The following is a 25,092-nucleotide window of genomic DNA, read 5'->3' as shown; positions in this document are numbered from 1 at the left end:
CAAGCCATCTATAAGTTATTATATTAGTTTCTTTTATGTTTGCTCACTATATCCTAGTTTCTTGCTTTGTTTTGTTTTCATATACCCAAATGGGTTGCTCAAGTGAGCTAGCTTGATTATTTTCACCCTTGGAGCTCTGACATCCTGTCACCAGATGGCTAGAGCTGTTGTCAGGTATATGAGTTTCAGTCCATTCACTTCTCTTGTGTAGATTCAGCTCAGGTGTCCAGGCAGCTGCTCATCAAAGGGGCAGGGATGTTTGGTGTAAGTACCAGCATCTGGTTGCAGCAAAGGATCATGCTCTGAACAGGATGGGGGCTGAGAACTGTCCCCTGAGTGTCTCTGAGGAAAGCACGTCCCTGTTCCCTAGAGAGTAAAGGTGGGTAGGTTCTGCAGATGGGCCATGGGCACCCAATGCTTTTGGTGGTAAGGACTGGGAGGTACCAGTTATCCTTGGACCCCTATCATGGGTGGCTGGGTGAGCTGAGTGGAGCCACCAGTCCTTAAGTCCTGTTTAATAGGCAAACCGGCATCAAATATCAAACACACACCTCTCCACCACACAGTTTAAACAGTTGCAGTCTGCCAGCAAGGGCCTATTCTCCTGAAATAGGCCCACACAGGTCCATGCAGGGGGAAAAGGTATTCAAAGTCCATGAATCATTTATGCCTGGACAGGAACCGCTTCTGTCCTGAGCTCCCCCGGTTAGTGGAGCTGGCAAATTATCTTTTTCCCCTGTTTTGAATTTATTCCTTCTCCAAGTCTGGGGGCATGGCTCTGAGCACTCAAATGGGCCTATCTCAGGCCCCAAAAAATCAATAGCCACTGAAGCCAACTTGCAGCCAGGGGGCACAGTAAAATACACGCAAGTACTTAGCTTTTGCCAAAAGCGCTGTTCTTCTCTGGTGCCAGAGGTGTGAGTAGGCTGTGCAATTGGCTGATTCTCCCTGAGGAAACTGTGGCCGAACACTACCACAAGTCTGCCGCCGCCGCTCCTGGAAGTGGTGCCTGAGGGGTCCCAGCAATTCAAGTCCAGCAACTCTTCTCCGCTTCTGAATCATCTCTTTCTCCTCTTGCCACTCAGTCCATTTTCTAACTTTGCCTTTGATGTTCAGGGCTCCTAGCTTGTCATAAATATAATCATTTCACTTGATTTTTTGGGTCTTTATGTTGTAAGAGGGATCACCAGAAGCATCTGGCTATTCCACCATCTTGGCCCCTGCCTCCAAATTTCAAATTTCTTAAAGAATCCAGAATTACTAATTTCCCTGAGATTGGAGGAATCCCTAAAACTTCTGCCCTAAGGAAATTTTGAACCTTGAACCAAAACTACCCCCAGAAGTCATCTTCAAACTAAACAAGACCCAGAAACCCAGTGCCGTCAAGTCAATTCCGACTCATAGCAACCCTATAGGACAGAGTAGAACTGCCTCATAAGGTTTCCAAAGAGTGCCTGGGGATCTGAACTGCCAACCCTTTGGTTAGCAGCCGTAGCACTTAACCACTACGCCACCAGGGTTTCCAAACTAAACAAGAGCTTAGCTGAATTAGTAAAAAATGTTCTCAACCGTGCTCTTTTAAACACTTATCCATATCAGATCAGATTGACAACAGCAACTCCAAAGCATAGATGAGTAGCTTATGGGTCAGTGAGTCTAAGTCAATGGCGGTGAAACAATATGGGGAGAGACAGCGAGAACGGTGACACAATGTGAAGAATGTCACCAACATCATTGAACCGTATGTGTAGAAATTCTTGAACAAGTGTATAAAATGCTGTACAAATTTTCACCAAAAATAAAATAAATATTAAAAAAAGATGAATGTAGCACAGGTCAACACGGATTCACTCAAGCCTCACACAAAGTGCTACTGTGTATTGAGGGACAGAGCTAAACAGGATAAACTAATCACATGGTCCCTAATCAGCATTTCTCCCCTTGATCCCATTCTCAGACCATCTACCCCCTCCCGCCCTCATGTGGGGTCGACCAGATGCCCTGCGGAGCTCTCAGGCTCATGTCCATGGGTTGTCCTGGGGTCCTGCCTGGCCAGCAGATCACCCCAGCACTAGTGTGGTACTTGTTTACAGGGGTTGCATGACAATGGGCTGGAGGTTGATGCTGACACACCGATTTGGGAGGACTGTCACTAGAGTCAGACACATGAAAAGTTCAGGGTTCTAAGCTACCAAAGGGCCACTGTTTACCCCACACCTGGGTATGTGTGGGCCTGGATGCTGCCTCTCACCCACCTGTGTTCCAGCCACACTGCCACCTCCAGTCCATAGCACCTGTGGCCACTGGGGTGGTGGCAGCAACCTTACTCCAGCATGCAGGGGTCACCCAACCCCGTGCATGCACCACACAACATGCCAGGCAGTGCTGGGAGGTTCCTACGACATCTCCTCCACAGCTTTCAAGGTCACGTTTCCACCACAGAGTCAGTCCCTTCTAATATCCTCTCCAAACAATGTGGTGGCATCATGCTCTCCAACCAGTCTCAGCCCTGCAGGAAGAGTGACTGGATATTCCCTACACTAATGGACTTGTCTTCTCCTTCTGCCCACCACTCACTGATCCTTCCTGCTGGCAATGGTGTGTGGAGGTTCAGTCAGCATTGAAAAATGCCACATTCTAAGAATGCAGCCATTACAGCCTACAGAGCTCAAGGAAGACAAAGTTGGAAGATGTGTAAGTCTGCTGTTATTGTTGTTGTTAGGTGCTGTCGAGTTGGTTCCAACTCATAGTGACCCCATACACAACAGAACAAAACACTGCCTGGTCCTGCGCCATCCTTACAATCATTGCTATGCTTGAGCTCACTGTTGCAGCCACTGTGTCAATCCACCTCACTGAGGGTCTTCCTCTTTTCCTTGACCCTGTACTTTGCCAAGCATGATGTCCTTCTCCAAGGACTGATCCCTCCTGACAACACATCCAAAGTATGTAAGATGCAGTCTTGTCATCCTTGCCTCTAAGAAGCATTCTGGTTGTACTTCTTCCAAGACAGATTTGTTCATTCTTTTGGCAGTGCATGGTATATTCAATATTCTTTGCCAACACTACAATTCAAAGGCATCAATTCTTCTTTGGTCTTCCTTATTCATTGTCCAGCTTTCACATGTATATGATCTGACTGAAAATACCATGACTTGGAAGAGGCGCACCTTAGTCTTCAAGGTGACATCTTTGCTTTTTAATGCTTTAAAGAGGTCTTTTGCAGAAGATTTACCCAATGCAATACATCATTTGATTTCTTGACTGCTGCTTCTATGGCTGGTGATTATAGATCCAAGTAAAATGAAATCCTTGACAACTTCAATCTTTCCTCCGTTTATCATGATATTGTTCATTGCTCCAGTTGTGAGGATTTTTGTTTTCTTTATGTTGAGGTGCAATCCATAGGAAAGGCTGTAGTCTCTGATCTTCATTAGTAAGTGCTTCAAGTCCTCTTCACTTTCAGCAGTCAAGGTTGTGTCATCTGCATAACACAGGTTGTTAATGAGTCTTCCTCCAGTCCTGAAACCCTGTTCTTCTTCATATAGTCCAGCTTCTCAGATTATTTGCTCAGTGTACAGATTGAATAGGTGTGGTGAAAGGATGCAATGCTGACGTACACCTTTCCTGAGATTAAACCAATCAGTATCCCCTTGTTCTGTCCAAACAACTGCCTCTTGATCTATGTAAAGGTTCCTCATGAGCACAATTAAGTGTTCTGGAATTCCCATTCTTTGCAACGTTATCCATAATTTGTTGTGACCCACACAGCCAAATATCTTTGCATAGTCAATAAAACATAGGTAAACATCCTTCTGGTATTCTCTGCCTTCAGCCAGGATCCATCTGACATCAACAACGATATCCCTGATTCCACGTCCTCTTCTGAAACCCACCTGAATTTCAGGTAGTTCCCTGTCAATATACTGCTGCAGCCGTTTTTGAATGATCTTCAGCAAAATTTTACTTGCATGTGATATTAATGATATTGTTCTATAATTTTCAGTTAGATCATTTTTCTTGGGAATAGGCATAAATATGGATCTCTTCCAGTCAATTGGCCAGGAAGCTGTCTTCCATATTTCTTGGCATAGACGAGTGAGCACCTCCAACACTGCAACCATTAGTTGAAACATCTCAGTTGGTATTCCATCAATTCCTGGAGCTTTGTTTTTTCCCAATGCCTTCAGAGCAGCTTGGACTTCTTCCTTTAGTACCATCAGTTCCTGATCATATGCTACCTCTTGAAATGGTTAAACATCAACTAATTCTTTTTGGTATAATGACTCTGTGTATTCCTTCCATCTTCTTTTGATGCTTCCTGTGGGTCTATATGATGCCATAGAATGTGTACACTTGGCATGGCCAGAAACAAATCCTGCATTCTTCAGTAAAACTTGCAATCATGGTCACTGTCAGCGAAGCCCACTTACCACCTCAAAGAGCATCCCTGGATGCATGTATTCCCATACGGACAATGGAGGTGGAAGCCATGAGTGATGGTGTAGCCTGTCTTACATAAGTGGATAAGGGGGCTGCAGAAGCAAGAGGAGTTGTGTCATCTCAATGCCAACAAGTTCCCAAGAGCCATGGCACTGAGTGATGACAGGTGAGTGGGGGGGGACGGGCTGGGAGTGGAGCCTTTGACAATGAAGATGATGAAGACATGGTTCCTCTACCTAAACAGGAAGAGACAATGGACAAGAGGAAGAGCCACGGGCTGATGAAATACTGAAGTATCTCTTCTCCACTATCATGGATTGAATTCTGTCCCCCAGAAATATCTATCAACTTGGCTAGGCCATGATTCCCAGTATTGTGTGATTGTCCACAACTATCATCTGATGTGAATTTCTTAGGTGTTGTAAATCCTGAAGGAAGAGGTCCACACTGCACTGAAGGCATTGGCAAAAAACAAGGCTCCAGGAATTGACGGAATATCAGTTGAGATGTTTCAACAAATGGATGCAGTCCTGGAGGTGATCACTCATCTATGCCAAGAAATATGGAAGACAGCTTCCTGGCCAACTGACTGGAAGAGATCCATATTTATGCCTATTCCCAAGAAAGGTGATCCAACCAAACATGGAAATTATAGAACAATATCACACACAAGCAAAATTTTGCTGAAGATCATTCAAAAATGGCTACAGCAGTATATCAACAGGGAACTGCCAGAAATTCAGCCAGTTTCAGAAGAGGATGTGGAACCAGAGATATCATTGCTGTTGTCAGATGGATTGAAAGCAGAGAATACCAGAAGAATGTTTACCTGTGTTTTATTGACTATGCAAAGGCATTCAACTGTTTGAATCATAACAAATTATGGATAACATTATGAAGAATGGGAACCCCAGAACACTTAATTATGCTCATGAGGAAACTGTACATAGATCAAGAGGCAGTTGTTCGGATAGAACAAGGGGATACTGATTGGTTTAAAGTCAGGAAAGATGTGTGTCAGGGTTGTGTCCTTTCACCATACTTATTCAGTCTGTATGCTGTGCAAATAATCCGAAAAGCTGGACTATATGAAGAAGAACAGGGCATCAGGACTGGAGGAAGAGTCATTAACAACCTGCCTTATGCAAATGACACAACCTTGACTGCTGAAAGTGAAAAGGACTTGAAACACTTACTAATGAAGATCAAAGACCACACCCTTCAGCACGATTGCACCTCAACATAAAGAAAACAAAAATCCTCACAACTAGAGCAATGAGCAACATCATGATGAATGGAGGAAAGATTGAAGTTGTCAAGGATTTCATTTGACTTGGATCCACAATCAACAGCCATGGATGCAGCAGTCAAGAAATCAAATGATGCATTGCATTGGGTAAATCTGCTGCAAAGGACCTCTTTAAAGTGTTGAAGAGCAAAGATGTCACCTTGAAGACTAAGGTGTGCTTCACCCAAGCCATGGTATTTTCAATCACAACATACGCATGTGAAAACTGGACAATGAATAAGGAAGACCGAAGAAGAATTGACTCCCTTGAACTGCGGTGTTGGCGAAGAATACTGAATATAGCATGAACTGCCAAAAGAATGAACAAATCTGTCTTGGAAGAAGTATAACCAGAATGTTCCTTAGAGGCAAGGGTGATGAGACTGCGTCTTATATACTTTGGACATGTCAGGAGGGATCAGTCCCTGGAGAGGGACATCATGCTTGGCAAAGTACAGGGTCAGTGGAAAAGAGGAAGACCCTCAATGAGGTGGATTGACACAGTGGCTGCAACAGTGAGCTCAAGCATAACAATGATTGTAAGGATGGCACAGGACCGGGTAGTGTTTCATTCTGTTGTGCACACAGTCGCTATGAGTCAGAACCGACTCAATGGCACCTAACAACGACAATATGATGTTGATGAGATGGAGTTAGCGGCAGTTCTGTTAATGAGGCAAGACTCAATCTACAAGATTGAGTCGTGTCCTGAGACAATCTCTTTTGAGATATAAAAGTAAGAAGCGAGCAGAGAGACAGGGGGACCTCATACCACCACCAAGAAACAAGAGCCAGGGAAATAGCACGTCCTTTGGACCCAGGGTCCCTGCACTGAGAAGCTCCTCAACCAGGAGAAGATTGATGACAAGGACATTTCCCCAGAGCCGACAGAGAAAGAAAGCCTTTCCCTGGAGCTGGCGCCCTGGATTTGGACTTCTAGCCTACTAGACTGTGAGAGAATAAGTTTCTCTTTGTTAAAGCCATCCACTTGCGGTATTTCTGTTACAGCACCACTGGATGACTAAGACATCCACCCAGGGATCTAAATCATCACTGATGAATCACTACATCTCACAGAGACATAACACATCACTGTTGTTGCAACATATGTTGCAGCATATTTTTTCATCAGATGTTGTATATAAACAGGGGCTCACCAAAAGAACACTTTCCTGGGACCCTGCACACCTAGGGGAAAAAAGCCAATTGCCACTGAGTCAGTTCCAGCTCATGGCAACCTTGTGTGGGTCAGAGTTGAACTTTGCTTCATAGGGTTTTCAATGACTGGTTTTTCAGAAGTAGGTCTCCAGGTTTCTCTTCTGAGCCACTTCTGGGTGCACTCAAACATCTAACCTTTGGTTAGCTTCCGAGCAAGCTCACCCTTTGCACCACCTGAAGACTCCTTGATGTGGATAAGGGAAAGAAATTAATGTGCTCAAATGTGAGAGCTGAAAGATGACAAGAATGTAAATCAGAAGGAAAAGGGGAAGAAAGGGGGATGATATCATAAAAAGGTAAAGAATTAGAAGACATTCAGGTCATTAACAGATGCATGAGGAAATGCTCATGGTCATTAGCCATTAGAGAAATGTAAATCAAAACTACTATGAGATTCCATCCCACTCCAACAAGGCTGGCATTAATCCAAAAAACACAAAATAATAAATGTTGGTGATGTGGAGAGACTGGAACACTTATACACTGCTGGTGGGAATGTCAAATGGTACAACCACTTTGGAAATGATTTGGTGCTTCCTTAAAAAGCTAGAAATAGAACTACCATACGATCCAGCAATCCCACTTCTTGAAATATATCCTAGAGAAATAACAGCCTTTACACGAACAGATACACGCACACCCATGTTCATTGCAGCACTGTTTACAATAGGAAAAGATGGAAGCAACCAAGGTGCCCATCAATGTATGAATGGAAAAATAAATTACGGTATATTCACACAATGGAATACTACACATTGATAAAGAACGATGATGAATCCATGAAACATTTCATAGCATGGAGGAATCTGGAAGGCATTACGCTGAGTGAAATTAGTCAGCTGCAAAAGGACAAATATTGTATAAGACCACTGTTATAAGAACTCAAGAAATAGTTTAAACAGAGAAGAAAATATTCTTTGATGGTTATGGGGGGGGAGGGAGGGAAGGAGAGAGAGGGGCTTCCACTAATTAGGTAATAGATAAGAATTACTTTAGGTGAAGGGAAAGACAACACAATACAGGTGAGGTCATTACAACTGGACTAAACCAAAATCAAAGAACTTTCGTGCATAAACTGAATTCTTCGAAGGCCAGCGTAGCAGGGGCAGGGATTTGGGGACCTTGGTTTCAGGGGACATCTAAGTCATTGGCATAATAAAATCTATTAAGAAAACATTCTGCATCCCACTTTGGAGAGTGGAGTCTGGGGTCTTAATTGCTAGCAAGCGGCCATCTAAGATGCATCAATGGGTCTCAACCCACCTGCACCAAAGGAGAATGAAGAACACCAAGTACACCAGGTAATTACGAGCCCAAGAGACAGAAAGGACCAAATAAACCAGAGACTAGAAGAACTAGATGGTGCCTGACTACAACCGATGACTGCCCTCACAGGGAACACAACAGAGAAACCCCTGAGGGAGCCGCACAGCAGTGGGATGCAGACCTCAAATTTTCGTAAAAAGACCAGACTTAATGGTCTGACTGAGACTAGAAGGACCCCAGAGGTCATGGTCCCCAGACCTTCTGTTAGCCCAAGACAGGAACCATTCTAAAATCTAACTCTTCAGAGAGGGATTGGACTGGACTATGGAATAGAAAATGATACTAGTGAAGAGTGAGCTTCTTGGATCAAGCAGACACATGAGACTATGTGGGCAATTTCTGTCTGGAGGGGAAACGAGAGGGCAGAGGAGGTCAGAAGCTGACTAAATGGACATGAAAATAGAGAGTGGAGGGAAGGAGTGTGCTGTCTTATTAGGCGGAGAGCAATTAGGAGTATATAGCAAGGTGTATATGAATTTTTGGATGAGAGACTAACTCGATTTGTAAACTTTCACTTAAAGCACAATAAAAATTAAAAGAGAAAAAAAAGGCAAAGAATTGATGGTATGTTTTGCATTTAAGAATAGCCAGAAAAACTAGATGGTGCCCAGCTACCACCAATGACTGCCCTGACAAGGGAACACAAGAAAGAGTCCCTGATGGAGCAGGAGAAAAGCGGGTGCAGAACTCAAAGTCACGTAAAAAGACCAGAATTAATGGTCTGACAGAGACTGGAAGAACCCCAGAAGACATGGTCCCTGGACTCTCAGGCAGCCCAGAACGAAAACCATTCCCGAAGTCAACTCTTCAGACAAAGATTAGACTGGACTATAAGACATAAAATGATGCTCCTGAAAAGTGTGCTTCTTAGTTCAAGTAGACACACAAGACTAAACAGGCAGCTCCTGTCCAAAAGTGAGATGAGAAGGCAGAAAGGATAGGAGCTGGACACTGGAAACCCGGGGTGGAAAGGAGGGGTGTGCTGTCACATTATAGGGAGAGCAGCTAGGGTCACATAACAATATGTGCATAAATTTTTGTATGAGAAACTAACTTGAGCTGTAAATTTTGACGCAAAGCACAATAAAAAAAAATAGTTATAGCTGGCCCTATGTATTATGTTTTAGATACCCCCCAAAAAAACATTCCCATCATGTTGATTTCGACTCCTAGCAACCCTACAGAACAGAGTAGAATTGCCTATAGAGTTTCCAAGGCTGTAATCTTTACAGAAGCAGACTGCCACATCTTTCTCCCACAGAGCGGTTCGTGGGTTCAGCCCTGCCGACCTGGTGAGCAGCCTAGTGCTTAGCCACTGCACCAGCAGGGCTCCTTACATTTTGGATAGGAGAGAAGAAATTCAGCTTACCTTGTCAGAAAAGAAATACTTCAAGATTTAGCAAGTCGACACCTGACTGGAACGTTTTCTTTTCCAGTAACGCAGTACTAGGATGGCCGACAGAACCAACAGAGGCAGTAATACAGCTTATACTAGCGTATACCCTCCGCAGATCCTTCAATTCCTTTAATTTCAGGTTAGGATGTAAAATCCCTCATTCTAATGGGTTAGTAAGCACGTCGTTCTTGGGAAGACCCAGTGACAAAAACACAAGCTGGGCAGAGGGAACACACCGTTACTCCTGCTTAGGCTGTATGTCCATTCCCTAATGGCAGTAAGGAATGAGAAGCACTGCATTTGCATATGGATGGTTTTGACCCCCTTTTCTGGGCTGTACCATTAAGCATGTCACTGACACACGCCTTCCAGCCTCAAAGTACAATTTAAAGATCACTTTATGGAGAGCTGACTTACAACAGCAAGCTCAAGCATTAGGGCCAGGGCTTTTCTGGAAAGTGCCAGCCGTGGGCAGAGTGGAACTGGGCCCTACAGTCAGTCACAGAGCTCTGAGCACCACAGCGCATCACGGGTGAGGTTCCTTCAGCATCTGAACGTCCCTGTCCATAAGGTCCTGCCACCCTCCCATCCCCCAAGTCTGACCCCTGACCCAGCTCCTCCCTTACCCCCTCCTTGCACTCACCTTTACCAATGACTGGACTGGGCCAGGTTCCAGGGTAAGGCCAGTATCAGCCAGCCCCACTCCCCAGCAGCTCAGAGTCTACTTAGGTGGACGGGAAAATAAGTACATTGATGTCTCCATTACCAGGTGCTGCTGTAACAGAAATACCACAAATGGGTGGGTGTAAAGAACAGACATTTTCCCACAGTTCAGAGGGCTGGAAGCCTGAATTCAGGGCACTGACTCCAGGGTAAGGCTCTCCGTCTGTCAGCTCTGGGGGAAGGTCCTAGGGTCTCCTTCAGCTTCTGTAGTCCTGGCGATTTCCACACGGCTTCTGTGTTCCCCCATTTGTACTCAATCTGCTGTTTTTATAACTCAGAAGGGATTAGATTTAGAACCCACCCTGTTTAGGTATGATCTAATTAACATAACAAAGAAAACTCTATTTCCAAACAGGATGATATTCACAGGTATAGGGGTTAGAATTTCAACACATTTTGGGGGGACACAATTCAATTCATAACTGGGTACACGTACTTTCATTGGCACAGCCAGTGCTAAGTGACTGGGGAGAAAAATTACAAGCAGAGTTCCTGGTGGGCAGGGAGTCAGCTCCTATGAGCCATGTGGTCCCCATCTGGGGAAAGCAGCTGGTGGTCAGATGTGCCCACAGCCTCCAGGTGGCCCACCTCCACGGCAACCCCGCCCTGGGCTGGATGAGTCACCGTGTCTCACTGTCCTTTCCCTTTGTTGAGACCCAGAGAAAAGCCCTCAAGGCACCAAAGCCATGGTTCTGGCCACAGCTGCACCTTAGAATCACCTGGAAGGCCATTACCCCCATACCGGGCCAGGCCCAGACCAGCTGAGCCACAGTCTCTGGGGCAAGATGTGGACCTGAGGGATTTCAAAGCTCCCCATGATTCCAAGGGTGGCCACTGAGCCCTGCAGAGGTCTTGTATCCCCAAGGCCAGCCATGTTCAAACAGTGACCCGAGTGCTTGACTTCCACTTTCCCTCGCTGCCACACAGCTGTGTCCTCTCACCGGACAGGTGCCAAGCTTCCTGCTGGGTCTCTGCTTTCTCTCTACCCTTCTCTCCACCAAAACCACAAACCCCACTGTCATCGAGTCAGCTCTGACTCATGGTGACCCCATGTGTCACCAGGTAGAACTGAGCTCCATAGGGCTCTCTTGGCTGTCATCTTTATGGAAACAGATTCTCAGGACTTTATTCCATGGCACTGCTGGGTGGATTCAAACCTCAAGCCTTTGGGTTTGCAGCCAACTGCAAACCATCTGCAAAACCCAAGGACTTCTCTCCACCAGCCATTCCCATCAAGTCAATTCCAACTCATAGCGACCCCACAGGACAGAGTAGAACTGCCCCATAGGATTTCCAAGGCTGTAATCTTTATCAAAATAGATCACCACACCTTTCTTCCACAGCACCACTGGGTGGGTTCCAACAGCCAACCTTCAGTTTGCAGCTGACGGCAAACCACTTGCACAACCCAGGGACCTCTCTCCACCAAACCACTCCCTAATTACATCATGTCACCACGATCCTCAGGAATCTTCAGTGTCCCAACACCAACAGGATAAAGACAAACATGCTCACAAGGCTCTCCGAGACAGGCCCCCCTTGCTACCTCACCCCCACTCACTGCAGAAGGCACTGCTGCATCCCCACCCCCACCCCCCGTAACCTGGAGTCCTCATTTCTGTGCCTTTGTGATGACAGGCTGCATTAACGCACCCCTTTGCAGCACCAGGCTGTGTGCTGAAGTCTGAACTCATACTTGTCCACCTAATCCTCACCTGGTCCATCTAGTCCTCAACCCCAGGGCAGTACATCATCAGGCCCATTTTACAGATGGGGAAACGGAGGCTTGAGGAAGTAAAAACAAAGGACACACAGCCACCAAGCAGTGGCCTTTGAACCCAGCCCTGAGTGTGGAGTCCATCCTTGCAAAGACTCCACCCCAGGTGACGGCCTTCCCAAGTCACGTGTTCACACACACTGGCACCTGACAGGTCCCTGAGTGGCAAAGGTGGTTTGTGCCCACCTACTAACCTAAAAGTTGGTGGTTAGAGCCCACCCAGGAGTGCCTCGAAAGGCACCGTTCTGCTCTGTCACAGATGGGGTCACCATGAGTCAGAATTAGGTTTGTCGTTGTTGTTAGGTGCTGTCGAGTAGGTTGTGACTTACAGCGACCCTATATGCAACAGAACAAAGCACTGCCCGATCCTCACAATCATTGCTATGCTTCAATCCATTGTCGCAGCCACTGCATCAGTCCGTCTCATTGAGGGTCTTCCTCTTTCTCACTGACTGTCTAATTTACCAAGCATGATGTCCTTCTCTAGGGACTGGACCCTCCTGATAACATGTCCAAAGTATGTGAGATGAAGTCTCACCATCCTCGCTTCTAAGGAGCATTCTGGCTGTACTTCTTCCAAGACAGATTTGTTCCTTCTTTTGAAGAATTAGGTTTGGTTTGGTTTATTGTAACTCTAGGAGGCCCCAGGTGGCACGAACAGTTAAGTGCTGGGTTGCTAATAAAAGGCTGGGCGATTTGAACCCACCCAGAGGTACCTGGAAAGAAAGGCCCAGCAATCTGTTTCCAAAACGTTTCAGCCAAGAAAACCCTAGGGAGCACAGTTCTCCTCTGAAACACGTGGGGTCGCCAGGAGTCAGAATCAACTCAGCAGCGGGTGGCTGCTGTAACTCCGCACTATGTCCTAAAAACATTGCTCAAATATTTTAGTTTCTTTAAAACTGAGACTTAAGTCTATCTTTGCCCAATTCTACTCAAGGAGCTCTTGGGGAAATTAATAAAATAAATCTAAAACGGAAACTGAGCTTCTCAGACAGGCTGCCGCCCTTCTGCTCCTCCTTGTGGCTCTGTGGAAAGAAGGGGTCACCACGTCTGAGCCACAAGCCACCCAGGGGCACTCGGGGTCTCTCCGACACTCCTGCCATTGTCCAAACATGGCACCAGCATCATGAAATACTTTAAAATCAATAAAAATGTATTTGGCAGCAGAAGGCAGTTAGTCACACATTATCTGAAAACAGTAAAGTACGATGCAGCTCCCACTCCATTTTCGGGATTATATATGTCCCAGGTGAGCCCTTCTTCCCAGCTGCCTCCCCTCCTCAGCCCACCTCCGGCTTCCGAGGGTCAGGGCAGGTTCACTGTGCAGAGAAGGTGCTGACTGCAAATGGCTCTGTCAGGCTCCTGTATTTAAGGAGATGGAATTGCATATCACAAGAAAATGATCGTTCAGCTCCTTTTCATTAACAATTTGTCTGAAAGGAGACAGACTTAACCACTTCTGTTGAAGTTGAGACGCAACAAATTGCATGTGTTCCATAAGGATTATGTCATACTTCAAACCTATGGTGCGCTACAAACACCAAGATCCCGCAGGCGGAGACGGTGGTGGGGCACTGCTGTTGGAGGCTCTTTAATTGAACGGCCATAAAAACTACTTTAAAAAAAAAAGGCACTTGTCATTATCTGCACAATCTCAAGTGAACGACTGCAATAATTTCATAGATACCTTTGGCCCCCAACACATTAAAGAAAAATGACTTTGCGAGAACTTTGTTGAAGGTATTAAGGAAACATCGGCTATAAAATGCATCCTGGGACACCTCCTGGGAGTGGGTTTCCACATTAGAGCACAGCGCAGACTTCCAAGAGGGGCACAGGACGAGTTCTGAAGGAGCCCAGAGTACTGCAGAAGGGGTTCACTGAGGGAACCCGGACAGCAAGGTCCTAGGGCAAAGAGGCCAGCCAGGCGCCCTTCTGTGATTCTGTCTGTTGTCGGCTGCCATCAAGTGGGCCTCGACTCATAAGCCCCCATGCACAATGGACCTAAACACTGCCTGGTCCTGCGCCATCCCCATGATCGGTTGCAGACCAGACCGTTGTGATCCATAGTGTTTTCATTGGCTGATTTTCAGAAGAAGATCTTCAGGCCTTTCTTCCTAGTCTGCCTTGGTCTGGAAGCTCTGCTGAAACCTGTTCACCATCATAGCAACATGCAAGCCTCCACTGACAGACAGACAGGCGGTGGCCGCAAGCGAGGTACACTGGCCAGGAATCGAACCTGGGTTTCCCACATGGAAGGCGAGAATTCTACTAGTGAGCCAACACTGCCCCTATGATTCTGTCTACAGGACAGAAAATCTAGTCCTCCACATTCCCGTTCCAGAATGTTCTAAACTGAACCCTCTGCCTTTTTACACGTCAAATGGTAACATTTAACTTCAGCCACTTTAGGAGCACAGCATTGGTGCTGGGTTGTCATAACTAATATGGCCGACATGCCCACCACAAGTAAGGCCCCAGGACCCCACCCTCGAAACCCACTCTGCTCAGCCATGAGATACAACTCATCTAACACTCACTGTAGGTGGCTTTCTTGGGCTCAGTGCCAAGAGAGGTATTTGGTTCTGCTACTCAATAGAAAGACATCACTAATTACTGGTACATAGGGAAAAATACCTAGTTCCACACAGGACAAAGAATAACCGTGCAGGCTACACTGGGAAAAGCTGGCCCAGGTGTCAGCTGAGGGAGAAACACAAGCACTGCTTGGGAGGAAGGGAGAGAGGTTTTTTCCTAACAATTTTTTTAAGAAGCTATTTGACATGACAGCCATTAAGAACTTGAAGGCACTAGAGCAGTTGTTCTCAAGCGATGAGACTGTTGTTATTAGGTGCCCTGGAGTTGGTTCCAACTCATAGAAACCCCATACACAACCGAAAGAAACACTGTCCAGTCCTGAACCATCCTCACAATCGTTGTTATGCTTGAGCCCATTATTGTAGCCACTATGCAATCCATCTTCTTAAGGGTCTTCCTCTTTTTCACTGGACCTCTACTCTACCAAGCACGATGTAATTCTCCAGGGACTGAACCCTACTGATAATGTGTCCAAAGTATGTGAGACCAAGTCTCACCATCCGTGCTTCTAAGGAACGTTCTTGTATTTCTTCCAAGACAGATTTGTTCGTTCTTCTGGCAGTCCATGGTATATTCAATATTCTTCACCAACACCACAATTCAAAGGCATCAATCCTTCTTCGGTCTTCCTCATTCATCGTCCAGCTTTCACACATTATGAGGCAATTGAAAACACCATGACTGGGGTCAGGCACACCTTAGTCTTCAAGGTGACATCTGCTCTTCAACACTTTAAAGAGGTCTTTTGCAGCAGATTTGCCTAATGCAATGCGTCTGTTGATTTCTTGACTGCTGCTTCCGTGGCTGTTGATTGTGGATCCAAGTCAAATGATACCCTTGACAACTTCAGTGTTTTCTTCATTTATCATGATGTTGCTCATTGGTCCTGTTGTGAGGATTTTTGTTTTCTTTATGTTGAGGTGTAATCCATACTGAAGGCTGTGGTCTTTGATCTTCATCAGTAAGTGCTTCAGGTCCTCTTCACTTTCAGCAAGCAAGGTTGTGTCATCTGCATATGGCAAGTTGTTAATGAGTCTTCCTCCAGTCCTGATCCCCGTTCTTCTTCATATAGTCCAGCTTCTTGGATTGTTTGCTCAGCACACAGATTGAACAAGTACGGTGAAAGGATACAACACTGACACTCATTTCCTGACTTTAAACCACACAGTGTCCCCTTGTTCTGTTCAAAAGACTGTCTCTTGATCTATGTACAGGCTCCTCAAAAGCGCAATTAAGTGTTTTGGAATTCCCATTCTTCACAATATTATCCATAATTTATTACGATCCACACAGTCGAATGCCTTTACTTTGTCAATAAAACATAGATAAACATCTTTCTGGTATTCTCTGCTTTCAGTCAGGATCCAACTGACATCAGCAATGACATCTCTGGTTCTACATCCTCTTCCGAATCCTGCTTGAATTTCTGGCAGTTCCCTGTCGAGATACTGCTGCAGCCACTTTTGAATGATCTTCAGTGAAGTTTTACTTGCCTATGATATTAGTGATATTGTTTGATAATTTCTGCATTCAGTTGGATCACCTTTCTTGGGAATAGGCATAAATATGGATCTCTTCCAGTCAGTTGGCCAGGTAGCTGTCTCCCAAACTTCTTGGCATAGATGAATGAACACTTTCAGAGCTGTATCCATTTGCTGAAACATCTCAATTGGTATTCCATCAATTTCTGGAGCCTTGTTTTTTGCCAATTCTTTCAGTGTATCTTGGACTTCTTTCTTCAGTACCAAGGGTTCCTGATCATATGCTATGTCCTGAAATTGTTGAACGTCGACCAATTTTTTTTGGTATAGTGACTCTGTGTACTCTTTCCATCTTCTTTTGATGTTTCCTGCGTTAATACTTTCCCGTCAATCCTTCAATATTGCAACCCAAGCTTGAATTTTTTATTCAGTTCTTTCAGCTTGAGAAATGCCAAGCATGTTCTTCCCTTTTGGTTTCTATCTCCAGCTCTTTGCACATGTCACTATCATGCTTTACTTTGTCTTCTCATTCCTCCCTTTAAAATCTTCTGTTCAGCTCTTTTACTTCATCGTTTCTTCCTTTGGCTTTAGCTACTCGACATTAGCAGCAAGTTTCAGAGTCTCCTTTGACATCTACTCTTGTCTTTCTCTCTTGTTTTCTTAATGACCTATTGCTTTCTTCACATGTGATGTCCTTGATGTCATTCCACAGCTCACCTGGTCTTCAGTCATTAGTGTTCAACACGTTAAATCTACTCTTGAGATGGTCTCTAAATTCAGGTGGGATATGCTCAAAGTCATACTTTGGCGTTCATGGACTTGTTCTAAGTTTCTTCAGTTTCAACTTGAATTTGCATATGAGCAATTCACAGTCTGTTCCACAGGTGGCCCCTGGCCTTGTTCTGGCTGATGATATTGAGCTTTTCCATCATATCTTTCCACAGATTTAGTTGATTTGATTCCTGTGTGTTCCATCTGGAGAAGTGCATGTGTATAGTCATCGTTTATGTTGTTGAAAAAAAGTATTTGCAATGAAGAAGTGGCTGGTCTTGCAAAATTCTATCATGCAATCTCCAGCATTGTTTCTATCACCAAGGCCATATTTTCCAATTACCAATCCATTTTCTTTGTTTCCAGCATTCCCAGGTCAATCACTGGTAATTATCTATGCATCCTGATTGTGTGTTTTATCAATTTCAGATTGCAGAAGTTGGTAGAAATCTCGAATTTCTTCATCTTTGGCATTAGTGGTTGGTGTGTAAATTTTAACAGTAGTCGTATTAAGTGGTCTTCCTTGTAGGCGTATGGATATTATCCTATCACTGACAGCATTGTACTTCAGGATAGATCTTGAAATGTTCTTTTTGATGATAAATGCAACACCATTCCTCTTCAAGTTGTCATTCCTGGCATAGTAGACTATATGATTGTCTGATTCAAAAAGGCCACTACCAGTCCATTTCGGCTCACTAATGCCTAGGATGTCGAAGTTTACATGTTCCATTTCATTTTTGACAAGGTCTAATTTTCCTAGATTCATATTCGTACATTCCATGTTCCAATTATTAACAGATGTTTGCAGTTGTTTCTTCTCATTTTGACTAGCGCCACATCACCAAATGAAGTTTCCAAAAGCTTGACTCCATCCACGTCATTAAGGTCAACTCTACTTTGAGTAGGCAGCTCTTCCCTAGTCACTTTTTAAGTGTCTTCCAACCTGAGGGGCTCATCTTTCGGCATAATATCAGACAATGTTCCACTGCTATTCATAAGATTTTCACTGGCTAAATCTGATGAATAGCAGTGAGGCTCCTTAATAACACATATTTTATAACCACCCTTTGTTGTTGTTGTTGTTAGGTACCATCACTCATAGCGACCATATGTACAACAGAAGGAAACACTGCCCAGTTCTGAGCCATCCTCACAATTGCCTCTATGCTTGAGCCCATTGTTTCAGCCACTATGTCAATCCATCTCATCAAGAATCTCCCTCTTTTTCACTGACCCTCTAATTTACCAAGCATGATGTCCTTCTCCAGGGGGACCGATCCCTCCTGATAACACATCCAAAGTACGTAAGACAAGATCTTGCCATCCTCACTTCCAAGGTGTATTCCAGCTGTACTTCTTCCAAGGCAAATTTGTTTGTTCTCCTGGCAGTCCGTGGAGTATTCCATATTCTTCACCAACACCATAATTCAAGGTGTCAACTCTTCGGTCTTCCTTATTCATTGTCCAGCTGTCACATGCATATGAGGCGACTGAAAACACCATGCCTTGGGTCAGGTGCACCTTAGTCCTCAAAGTGACATCTTTGCTTTTTAACAATTTAAAGAGGTCTTTTGCAGCAGATTTGCCCACTGCAGTGAGTCATTTGATTTCTTGTCTGGCGCTTCCACGGGCATTGATTGTGAACTGTATGCAGAGACTACTGCGTAATACTTATTACAAGATGAGCCAGCCGCTGCCGGGGCCGTTCCAAGTCAGGGTGCTGGTGCAGTGGCAGAAGTGACACTGGGGTAGTACCAGGATAGGAGTTGGGGGTGAAAACTTCCCAAAAAATAAATGTCTCAGATCCTGACATGATCAGGGCAAAAGGGTTTTATATGCCTGAACTGCCAAGAACATTACAAACTGTAAGCAAGTTTTGTGTCTAGACAGCGCCAAGCCGAGGAGCCGTCATTCGATATGCAATCTTCTCCTGGGGAGAGCAGGTACACTGAATTCAGTCTGGGGTTATCTGTATTCTACTGTGTCTCCACAGTAGCATTCAAACACAGGCAGGGATGGGGATTTATCTTCCTGCAAATTCACTTTCCAGGGGTCCGCAGCTCACCCGGGTTTCAGTGCAACAACGTGGGCAGCAAAACAGACAACGGTGAGAAATCACAGCCACAAATCACCAGGCAGGAGCCTCGGTGCCGGAGCGGCTGTCTCTGCCTCCTCCAGTAATTGCAGGCCCAAAGCCACTGCCAGGAAAGGGATATGGAGGAAAGGGTTAACTACCTGGAAAAAATGCCTCCACTGTGAGCAAAGAGCCACCCTGTTCTAGTTAAGAGCTTGAAAGCCTTCTTTTCAAGCATGTTTCCTTGAGCTAAGGATCTGTTACAGAAGTTAGTGCTACCCTATTACAGACTTGCCTGTCTTTGTACCCCCAGTGCCTACAACAGCGCCTGCCTCATAGAAGGTTCCTCACAGACAAGCACTGAATTGAACTAGACCAAACGCAACTTTGATGCTTGTAAGGCGGCAGTATCCATAATTACTCCCAATTCCAGGGTGGAGAGGGAGCTGGCTTATATCATCCCGTTATAAGAAAAAAGGTCACAAAGAAATGAAAATGCTGAAGTCTGCAAGCGTGTGGTCCAACCCATCTGGAGGGTGGAAACACCTAGAAAACACTGGCATCGGAAGTAAGCATCTGCTTTTTTTTCCCCAGCATCATCCTCCCCACCACTCAGCCACATGGTTTGAGTGAGACAGACCCCATCCCTGACTCAAAAGTAGTGGCTTCAGTCACATAGACTAGTCTATCCCTACCCCCACCACCCCATGGTGACTGGTCCCAGGATGGCTCGGGGAGCTAGGCCAAGCCACAAAGTCCAGCCAGGGCCTTAAGACCGACTAGATTCGAAAACGCAGATTTGTTCCGAGGCTGCTTTCACTTCAGTATGAGACTGAGATAACAAATAGTGCAAGAGACATACCTGAGACGAAGTTACAGGTAAGAGGGTGAAGGGAGTCCCCAAGTGGTGCAAGCGGTCAATACGCTCAGCTGCTAGCTGAAAGGCTGGAGGTTCAAGTCCACCCAGAGGCACCCTGGAAGAGAGGGCTGGTGATCTACTTATGAAAAATCAGCCATTGAAAACCCTATGGAGCACAGTTGTATTCTGACACACAAAGGGCCGCCATGAGTTGGGATCAACTTGACAGCAACTGGTCTGAGGGGATGCAGCACCCCCTGGGCTTCCTGCATCCTCGCTGAGGCAGGTCGTCATGGGCAGTGCAGCCCTTGTGGAGTGATCGGTCCACAGGTGAGGGACTGGGGGCCCAGAACTCAGCACCCTTTACGCTGTGCGACTGGGCATGGGGGCGGGCCCATCATAGATGGGGGTGGCAGAGGCAGCAGGAAGCACTTTTGCCCCCCACCACCTGCATGAATTTTACAGTGAAACTGAAAGAATGCAGGTCCCCTCCCCTAGTGCCTTAATGGTAAGGTGTATGATTAACTATATAATTGTGTGATCTAATCTAATCTTAGATTCCAGAAGGGGAGGAAATGGTCTTTCTTTGGTGCCATCAAGGCTGGGGATAATGACCTAAAGACCATCACTCACCCTGAGCCCAGACTGTGTCGAGGGGCACCTTCCTCTTTCTCCCTTTCCCCTTTTCCCATGCATTCCACCGTGTACACGCCCCTGGTTTTATACTGTATAAGACCCAGATCCCTTTGCTCTTTCACCTACGACACATCATGGGACATGCTCAGAAGAGATTTCCTTGTCAACTCACCCTGGGATGAGGATCTGTTGGGAGAACCAGTCTGAGATAAATCCTGCCCTGTTTCTCCCATCCTTATTACTGTGTAAGTAATCGAGCTTATGATTTCACAGCTGGGTAATGTAATTGTCTATTGAGAACTCACAGCCCTGCAGGAGCTCATTTTTCATCTACTCATCACTGGGGTCTAGCCACTGCCATGTAAGAAAACCATAACTAAACTTCCTACCTCCCTTCTTACTGAGACACTGAGGCTGCATGGGCCTGGCTGCGGCCCACCACCATCCCCCTTTTTGGACAACCCTCACACCCAGCCCATCTAATAACTCCCAGTGGCAAGTATTACTAGAACACAGAACAGCCATACAAAAAGTGACAACCCAAAACATTCACATGTGATGGTACCTCCAGTGTAAACCTGAGCTGTGAGCAAGGAAACTATGCAAATACAAGGTGTGGGGCCCACTCCAGCTTGGGGAGTGTGTGGGTTTTGTTGATGAGGCTGCAGTCATCTAATTCCCTGGTCACCTGCTCTCAGAGACCCTGATTTCAAAGGTGTAGGCTCAGATCTCCAGCCACCCATGGAGCCAATACACTTCTCAAGAACTTAACTAATTACATCTGCAAAGATCCTATTTCCAAATAGTCACATTCATAGGTACAGGGGTTATGACTTCAACACATATTTTGGGGGGACACAAATTGACCCCATGTTATTGTTGTTGTTGTTTGTTGTTGTGGTTAGGTGCCATTGAGTCCCTTCCAACTCATAGTGACCCTGTGTACAATAGAACGAAACCCTGCCTGGTCCCCTGCCATCCTCGTGATAGCTGTTATGCCTGAGCCCGTTGTTGGGTTCTCAGGATAACTCTCAGGACAGCTGTCATAATTACATCAGGCCGTGCATTTTAACAGTTAAGAACAATTGGCAAAATGCCAATGATTGTTGAATAAGTGGGTGATGAGGACATAAAGGATCAGTATAATACAAAAGACTTCTTTAAAGTTTTAGAAAGCAATTTATCCCAACCTACCTGGAGCAAAGGAGAATGAAGTACGCCAAAGATACAAGGAATATATTAGCCCAAGAGAAAAAAAGGGCCACATAAACCAGAGACTCTACCAGCCTGAGACAAGAACTAGATGGTACCCAGCTACCACCAATGACAGCCCTGACAGGAAACACAAGAGAGAGTCCCTGACAGAGCAGGAGAAAAGTGGGGTGCAGAACTCAAATTCGTGGTCTGACTGAGACTAGAGGAACCCCAGAAGACATGGCCCCTGGACTCTCTGTTAACCCAGAACTAAAACCATTCCTGAAGTTAACTCTTCAGACAAAGATAAGACATAAAATGATGCTTGTGAAGAGTGTGCTTCTTAATTCAAGTAGATACACAAGATTAAATGGGCAGCCCCTGTCTGGAGGAGAGATGAGAAGACAAAAAGCGACAGGAGCTGGTTGAATGGACACATGAAATCCGGGGCGGAAAGGAGAAGCGTGCTGTCACATTATAGGAATAGCAACTAGGATCGCATAACAATGTACGTATAAATTTTTGTTCGAGAGACTAACTTGAGCTGTAAGCTTTTGCCTTAAGTACATTAAAAAAAAAAAAAAGTTTTAGAAAGCAAAGATCTCACTTTGATGACTAAGGTGCCCCTGACCCAAGCCATGGTCTTTTCATTTGCCTCATATGCATGGGAAAGCTGGACAATGAAAACAGGACATCAGAGAAGAATTGATGCATTTGAACTATGGTGTTGGTGAACATTATTGACTATACCGTGGACTTTCAGAGGAATAAACAAGTCGGTCTTAGAAAAAAACACAACCAGAATATTCCTTAGAAGTGAAGATGGAGAGATTTCAACTCACTCAGTTTGGACATGTCCTCAGGAAAGGCCAATTGCTAGAAAAGGACATCATGTTTGGTAAAGCAGAGGGTCAGGGAAGGCAAGGGTAAACCTCAATGAGATGGACTGACACAACAGCCTCGACAATGGACTCAAACATTACGAAGGTCATGAAGATGACCCAGGACCTGGCAACTCTTCATTCTGTTATACATAAGGTCACCATAAGTAGGAGCCAACTTGACGGCAATTAATAACAACATAGTATTTTCTCTTCTTTTGTCTACATTTGAATTTATCCATAAGAATTTTTAATAAGGTATTCAGAAGAGTCCTTGCAAAAAAATGGGTGCTTCGTACACATTTGTTGTTGTTATTTCTTGCCAGCTGCCACTGAGTTGGCCCCTGAGTCATAACGACCCCACACACAAATGGAATGAAATGTGACCAGGTTCTGTGCCATCCCCGTGATCGCTTGCAGCTCAGACCATTGTGATCCACACGGTTTTCACTGGCCGGTTTTCACAGGTAGGTTGCCAGACCTTGCCCCCAATCTGTCTTAGTCCAGAAGCTCTGCTGAAACCTGTTCATCAGCACAGCAACATGCAAGCCTCCACTGACGGACGGGTGGTGGCTGTGTTTGAGGTGCACTGGCCAGAATCGAACACAGGTCTCCCGCGTGGAAGGTGAGAGTTCTGTCATTAACCCTTTTTTCATTGCCCAAAAGAGAAGTTGTTACATACCATTCTTGGCATTTGGAAGACCATGGACCCCTTTGAAAGCCTGGTAAAGATGTAGACGCACCTCCCATAAATACATGCATAACCTGTGCTCCACTTGCGCATAAGCCTGCTCATGCCCCCAGGGTCTCCACAGGCCTCAGGTTAAGACCCGTGCCCTTCACTAGGGGGAGGGAGAACTTCAGCAGTCCTCTGCCACCTCGCACAGGGGACGTCACCTAAAGAAGGAGCAAAACAATGAAGCAGCTTTCGTTGAGAGAACACCCAATCTAAGACATGAAATGAGCAAGCCACAATTCGTCTGTATGGCTGGCATTTAATCTTCAGCCTCAGGTCATTTATCTGAACATGTTTTCCTTTTCACTTACAGTTAGCATATTAAGAAGTTCTAGCTTCATAATTTTAGGTGTTTCAAAATTTGGTGTAACTGTGTTATCCATCATATTCTTGGGATGAATCCTCTCCATAGCAATAAATCTCAGAAAAAAAAAAAGAGAGAGAGAGAGAGATGGTACACTATATCATTTCTGATTCCACTACTACTCCTGGCTTAACGTATGACTTTTATGTCTTCATTAACATTTTTATCTTGCATTGTGCAAATAGATGGAAAAATATCTAACTTGGTTCAAAATATAACTGTGAGATAAAAGCTCTAGGTAAAGTCACAAGCAAGAATAATCAGCTACAATAATACCTCTCAAGTTTAGTACAATAGTTACAGTGTTAGCTGAACTATCAATTTTGAGTACAATTACTGCCCTGTAGTTAGCAGCTCATTCAGAAATGGATAGTTTAGTGTTCTGCTTTTCAGATTACACTGTGGAACTTTCGGTAATAAAGGGCAGTTTGAAGAAGAGAAAAGTCATAAAATCAGAAATGTAATACTTCTAGAATGAGCAAGGGGAAAAGGGAGGTGTGTGGAACACCCAATGGGACTGGAATGGCTGTAAAATACTAGGAACAGCAATGCAAGTGATCTGGAAGTCTCAGGAGAGCAGGTAGTAAGGGAGGACTGAATGAGTTAAAAAAAAAAAAAAGGAATAAACTAAGTACTCTGAATAAACGTTGAGAAGACAAAAGCAGACAATGTCTGCTAAAATTTAAACCCCTCTTGGTAATATTGGGTTATCAACAGCAAATTGCTATGACAACTGCTACTTCAGGGTTATTTGCATCGTCCCCTAAAAGTAATCAAAAGCTCAAGGTAATTTCATTAAAATGATTGTTTAAATGTGTTAAACTCCCTGTCCAGGTGGTACTTCCTATGCTTCAAACCAAAAATGACAAAGCTGGGCTCAAAAACATCTCCCACCAGAATTGAAACCAAAAAAAAAAAAAAAAATCAATGCAGTGAGGAGAGCTGGAGGTCCTGAGGGAGACGCTAACTCTCGCACCCTTCAAATTTCCTGAGTAATTGAGATCTTTTTTTATCTAGGCCTCCAGACCACATCTGAGAATTTATGCTACTGAGGTGACTCAGGTAAGGGCTGGTCAGACCAGAAAGGCCGCCTCATGTCATTAGCCATCTTCAGGGGCAAGGGGTGGAGAATGCTTCAATCAATCATGCCTACATAATGAGGCCCCAGTAAAGGCTCTGGACATGGAAGCTCCATGGGCTTCCTGGTTGGTGAAAGACATAGGTGTATAGGAGAGTAAAGGCCTTCCCTTGTTAGGACATGGGAGCCCCATGTTGAGAACCCTCTAAGACCTGGTCCTATGTCTCTCTTCATTTGTATCCTTTT

General features: G+C 45.0%; 1 long non-coding RNA gene across 5 annotated transcripts in view; it reads right to left on the bottom strand.

Annotated features, from left to right (window-relative positions):
• The window catches only part of LOC126062730 (uncharacterized), a 232,726-nt gene that overhangs the window by 162,900 nt on the left and 44,734 nt on the right, over positions 1-25,092 (bottom strand). For 2 of the 5 annotated variants that reach the window (XR_007514132.1, XR_007514135.1), the window contains 2 exons: positions 19,961-20,072; positions 10,315-10,446 (listed from right to left, as the gene is read on the bottom strand). This is a non-coding gene — a long non-coding RNA (uncharacterized LOC126062730). Of the gene's footprint in view, positions 1-10,314; positions 10,447-19,960; positions 23,917-25,092 lie in introns of those variants that run through there. The other 3 variants (XR_007514131.1, XR_007514133.1, XR_007514136.1) reach the window with 2 other exon arrangements.

The sequence above is a fragment of the Elephas maximus genome, chromosome 2 (assembly GCF_024166365.1).
Source record: "Elephas maximus indicus isolate mEleMax1 chromosome 2, mEleMax1 primary haplotype, whole genome shotgun sequence".
Lineage (NCBI taxonomy): Eukaryota > Metazoa > Chordata > Mammalia > Proboscidea > Elephantidae > Elephas > Elephas maximus.
This window is presented reverse-complemented; position numbering and strand designations above follow the sequence as displayed.